This window comes from Alligator mississippiensis, chromosome 15, assembly GCF_030867095.1.
Source record: "Alligator mississippiensis isolate rAllMis1 chromosome 15, rAllMis1, whole genome shotgun sequence".
Taxonomy (NCBI): Eukaryota; Metazoa; Chordata; order Crocodylia; family Alligatoridae; genus Alligator; species Alligator mississippiensis.
This window is the reverse complement of record NC_081838.1, coordinates 36,898,430-36,904,149: the sequence shown is the minus strand read 5'-3', so window position 1 is coordinate 36,904,149 and position 5,720 is coordinate 36,898,430. Positions and strand designations below refer to the sequence as shown.

General features: G+C 45.9%; 1 pseudogene; it reads right to left on the bottom strand.

Annotated features, from left to right (window-relative positions):
- Positions 1-3,079: 3,079 nt before the first annotated feature.
- On the bottom strand, positions 3,080-4,045 carry LOC132245569 (olfactory receptor 13G1-like; annotated as a pseudogene).
- Positions 4,046-5,720: the final 1,675 nt, after the last annotated feature.

Below are 5,720 nucleotides of genomic sequence, written 5' to 3'. Positions count from 1 at the left end.
GGGGGGGGGAGTCCTTTGTAAATCCAGATTAGAACTAGTCTGATAAATGCTGAGCTGGGTGTGTGTGAACATGGGTTGATTAGCATTTGGAGCACAGATTCCCCATCATGCAGTGCTCCCCTGCTTCTCTGGTCCCAGAATTCACTGCAGTCTATGCTTCAGGCTTTCTGTTCTCCACCTCCCATGTAAATGAATGGTCATCTGGTTCCATCTTGGATGCAAATGAGACGTAGGGCAGTTGTTTCACTCTTGTCACCCTTATCTGGTGAGGGTCTTAGGTGTGTCTCTCACTGCATCTTAATCAGTTTCGTTTACGTAGAGGAGGGGAGGGAGGGGGGAATTCTTTGTGAGTCAGACAGACTGCATCCTGTGCCAGGGTTGCCCAAGAACACAGAGCTGAGACATATCAGCGGTGGCAACCACCGTGTGCAGGCCACATATGTGTTGCACTGCTGGGGGTGAAATAGGGAGCTTGCATTCAGCGGCATGCCCTGCAGCCAGCTGCACAGCTCCGTGGTGGCATCTGCATGCAGGGTGGGGGGGTTTTGCGGGCAAGCACTGCCACCGCAGAGCCATGCCCATTGCCCCTAGATCCAGGCATGGCTCTGCAGTGGCAGTGGGAGGTTTTAGAGGCAGCAGCTGTCACCGCCGTCATGGGCCTCCAGGTAAGGGGCAGTGCCATGTGCAAGCCCAAGCCGCCCCCCCCCCCCCCAATCCCTCGCCGCGGCTGCAGAGCTGGCCACGGAGCTGTGCTCTGGCCACATGCCCACCTCCATCTCCCTCCCCTGGGCAGGCGGCCAGGTGATGTGTGTGGCCTGCGCACAGTGGGCACCACCTCCCTGCACCCTGCATCATTTGCCTGCAAAGTCCCCACAGAGGGGTAGCCCTGCCTTCACCCCCAGCCCTGCTCCTCGCTGCCATGTGCCGCCTGGGGCCAGCAGCATCCCCAGTCCCGCAACCCCCAGCGACCTTCCCCAGCCCTGCCCTGCCCCAAGCCCCACTCACCTCCATGCTCCAGGGGCGAAGGGCGAACCTGAGCCTGAGCCCAAGCCTGGCCTTGGCTGCTGAATCTGTGGATTTCTCTGCTAAAAAGGGAAATCTGCATTTTCTCCAATAAAAACAGGGAATCTGTGGTTTTCTCCATTTTTCTGTGGGAAAGGAAAACCCTGATTCCTGGTGATGAGGACTAAAATGGTGCACCATGTTGATGTAATTTTCACAGTCTTTTGCAATAATCCTTTTAAAGAAAAACAGATCACTAGGAAAAACCTGGGTGCCTATAGATGTGCTGTTAGCATGCTAATTAGTATGGGTCAGAGCAGAATGGATTAACGGAATCTGGAGCAGGGGTGGGCAGTTATATTGGGTGAAGGGCTGCTGACTGAATTTTGGCAAGCCATCGAGGGCCGCATGACAGGCAGCCAGGGCCAGATAAATATACAGCCCCATGGGCTGTATCTGGTCCGCGGGCTGCATTTTGCCCGCCCAGGTCTGGAGTGTCATTACAACACTCCCCCGTATTATGTCCCCCACACTTTTGAAACAGCCATGGAGGCATCCAATGAGCTTTAGTTGAAAGAAACGGGGGCTTAATACATGTGACAGTAAGCCATTGTAATTAGAGTGGCTGTATTGGAACCACTCTAATTAAACACACACACCGCTCCCCACTTCTGAGAAAATGTATAGGCTATCATTGGTTTTAACTGGCAACCATGCAATGTGCTTATGCAAACTGTTGTATAAATAACAAATATACTTAGCCCACACATACCACATTTACTCCAATATAAGACAAGGGATCTCCCCTAGATAGCATGGGGGTAGCCCTTCATCTTATATTAGCATATGAACCAAAGGAGAGAACCAGGTGGCTGTTGTGGGTCTGACTCTGGTCCTGAGCCTGGGTTGGAGCAGCCTCTTGCCCCACTTCTGCTTCTGCTCTGCGGCTGCTGCTTCCCACTCCCTCCCCCTGCCCGCTTCCCTTGCCATCACTGCCAGGTGCAGCTCAGTTTTGGCTCAGGCAGGCTTCACTCCTGGGCACAGAGCACATGGAAACGCTTTCCCCTGCCTGGCCATCAGCAGCACTGACATCGGTGCATGGCCAGGTAATGGCTGAGCTTCCAGATGCTGTGCTCAGGGATGGAGTGGCCTGAGCAGCGTCTGACAGTAAGAAGGTGGGGGGGGAAGGTGGGGTCAGAGACTGGGGAAGCATCAAAGGAAAAAGGCAGAGACTGAGGGTGGGGGGGAATTTGGGGGGAAGGGCCTGAGACAGTTGGGAGCTGGGGTGGGGGAGATTCATATGGCAGTGGGGCCAGGAAGGCTGGATGGGATAGAAATGGGCAGGGCAGAGAGCATGGGTACCTGACCCCCACCCCACAACTGTAGTAGTGGGGGTGGAATTCAAGACAACATGCCAATACTTAGCTTTTCTACCCAGAAAAGTATAACAAATATATTATTTTTCTATATCTAGAATCTAATTATTGCAGAGTCATCTTGTATTCAAGGTCATCTTATATTTGAGTAAATACAGTGTTATGTTGATATGTTTATAAGATTTTGTAAATCATCTATTCATATCACCTCGTTACAATGTCCCTCAGCTCATTAATTTAACATGTCTACCTGCTCTGCAGGAAAGAGGTGTGATTGTGTTTCAGTGCGCTCAGTTACATGTGTTGTGATTCGCCAGATGGGATAAGGATCTCTTTGTTCAATTTTACAGCTTTCAAATTATACTCAAGTTAGACTTCTAAACAAGTAGCATTTTCCCCATTTCAGAGGAAGGGACAGCAAAAACTACAGAGCAAGTTTACGTAATTTCTGATTTCATGGCCATCGTATCACACATACAAAACATCTGACAATAAATGATCATTTTCATGAAGGTTCTTCCTTTCTCTCTTCTTTCCTTGCTTCCTTTTTTTCTCTCAGCAACAGGGTTTCATCATGTTTCTAAAGTTTCAAATAAGTAAGAAAATACGACAGGTTATAAAGCTGTGAGTTACATTCTTTGTCGAAACCTTAGCAAATTAATTCCAAATCACTTTTCTGGAGGAAAGCTTGTACCAGGTACTCAAGTTTGACAGTAAGCCCATTCTATGTTTTCTGTCGCAACCTGTCTCCCAAGATATGGAATTACTTTCTTAAGGGCCACTTTGACTTCTTTCTTCCTCAGGGTATAAACTAGGGGATTGAGGGTTGGAGTCACAAGAGTATACAAAGCAACTACTATCTTGTCCCTGTCAAAGGCATAGCTGGAGGCTGGCCTGATGTAGATGTAGATAACAGTGGAGTAATAGAGAGACACCACAATGAGGTGAGAAGAGCAGGTAGAGAAAGCTTTTTTCTTTCCTTCACATTTCCGGATCTTCATGATGGCCTTGAGAATGAAGCAGTAAGAGAGACACATCAACAGGAAATCCCCCATGGCTAGGAAGATGTCTGCAGTGAAGACCATGATCTCATTTATCTTCACTGAGGAGCAGAAGAGGGCCAGCAGTGGTGGGATCTCGCAGAAGAAATGGTTGATAATGTTGGGTCCACAGAAAGTCAGCCGCACAATCAAGCCAGTGTTCACCCAAGAATTGGTCACAGCAATTATTGTCAACACAGCGGATAAACTGCAGCACACTCTTTTGTTCATCATTGTGCTGTAATGCAAATGTAGCAAATGGCCACATAGCGGTCATAAGCCATGACAGTGAAAAGCACCATCAGTGCCCAGGCACCGTGTGAAAGAGTAGAGTTGGGCTATGCACCCAGAGAAGGAGACAGTACTTGTGATGGTCACTAGATTCTCAAGCATCTTGGGCATGATGGTGGTAGTTCAGATGATGTCTACTATAGCCAAGTGGAAGAGAAAGAAATACTTAGGCTTGTGCAGTCCGGGGCTGAATAGGATTGCGACAATGATGGCAAGGTTGCCAAGCAAAGCGATGACATAGATGATGAGGAAGAAGGAGAAGAAGAGGATCTGGAGTTGTGGGTGGATGGAGAGGCCCTGCATGATAAATGCAGTCACAGAGCTTTGGTTCTTCATTGCTTCATACTCCAGGAATCTTTGCAGAGGTACGAATTGTTACAACTTCTTTGGGACATCAACAGAATACCTCATGCTGAGATGTTCAATCTTGCCTGTGGGTTTTATATGCACCGTTTTGCTCTGCATCTGTACATGCATAGCTGTGAGGAACATGGAGTTTCTATAGGAAACTCCACAGATGTACGAACACGCGCACACGGCAAAAATTTTAAACTTTAACTTTTTGACAGAATTAAAAGATCCAAACTTTAAGTTGTAAAGAACCCCTCCCCCCCCCCAACACTTTCAAAGGACACAAAAAAGTTCAACAGACCAAATTCAGTTTGAATTTAGAGAACACTAAAATGTTGTATTTGCATTACACTGTTATTACATTTTCCCTAGATGATCATGAGCTGCAGGAAACATGACTTGTTTAATGATATTTATTTTTGGACCCAGTTTATAGCTGAGAGACATTGTAGATGTAAGACAAGCTTGTGGCACAAACTGTCCTTGGGTAACCTGAGGAAAGGAACTTCATTCCCAGAAGCTTTTCTAAGATATAATAGGTCACCCAACAATACTGTTGATCCGGTAGCAAATGTAATCATCCTTTAAACTTTTTGCCAAAATGAACTTTGCTTATTTCAAGAAAAAAATTATACTTTCTGGAAAAAAAAATCAATATTCCCAAAGGGGAAAAAAAACATGATTTCAGCAAACCTACATATTCTTAACCAATTTTTTTTCAAGTTGAGATATTTTAGCCACCTCCACTGACATACCCTTGAAAATCTTTTAAATACATATTTTAAATAAAAAGTAGCAGTGGGGAGAGGTGGGTCATTATATATTATTTTCAAGATACAAATATTTTTGTTCCAGGTTTTCTTTGGTGAGGGGAGGGGGGGAGTTTGGGCTATTTCTTTTTACAAAATAAATACCTTTTTTCCCTTCCTTTAAATATTTATTCTCCAAAATACCCTTTTATATGGGAAAGCATCTTTTTTCACAAACAAAAAAGGGGACTCACCTACAATAATCTGAGATTATTGAAGTCTCTACTCTCAATCTGTTGACTGAGATCTGATTTATTTTAACCACTTGGACAAAGGAAGAGTTTCTCAAATAAGGTTTCAAGCAGATTACAGACCCTATGAAGAGCCTCCTGGGCTTCCATTCCATGACAGATATTCATCATTAAAAAAACAAACAAAAAAAAAACACATTAGTTTTAAACAAGTCAGTGGTCACAGGATGCATATCCAAAACACTGGGTATAGCAGTGGTCATTTTTTTTTTTCTCACAAACTGTTTTTTGATGATAACCCTGCAACCACTGACAGTGCATTGGGCTCAGATCAGGAGGAGCAAGGAGACCCCCCAGTTCCCACTGCTGGTATAAACCAAAGAGAACCCACAAAAGGATCAGGATGTATTTTAGGAGTCCATCCTTCTATTCAGGAGTGGTACTCACATGGTTTATGAGCTGTGACATGACAGCTCCTCCGCCACTGGCACCGATCATTCCAGCACATCCCAACAGACCAGCTTGTTCACATCACGCCCCATAGCCCAATCACCTCACAGTCCCCTTGAGCCAAATGTCTTCTCTATGTTACTGCTGCCTGTCTGTCACTATCCAAGAACACGTTCCCATCAACAGATGCTTGAGACAAGTTAACGTTCT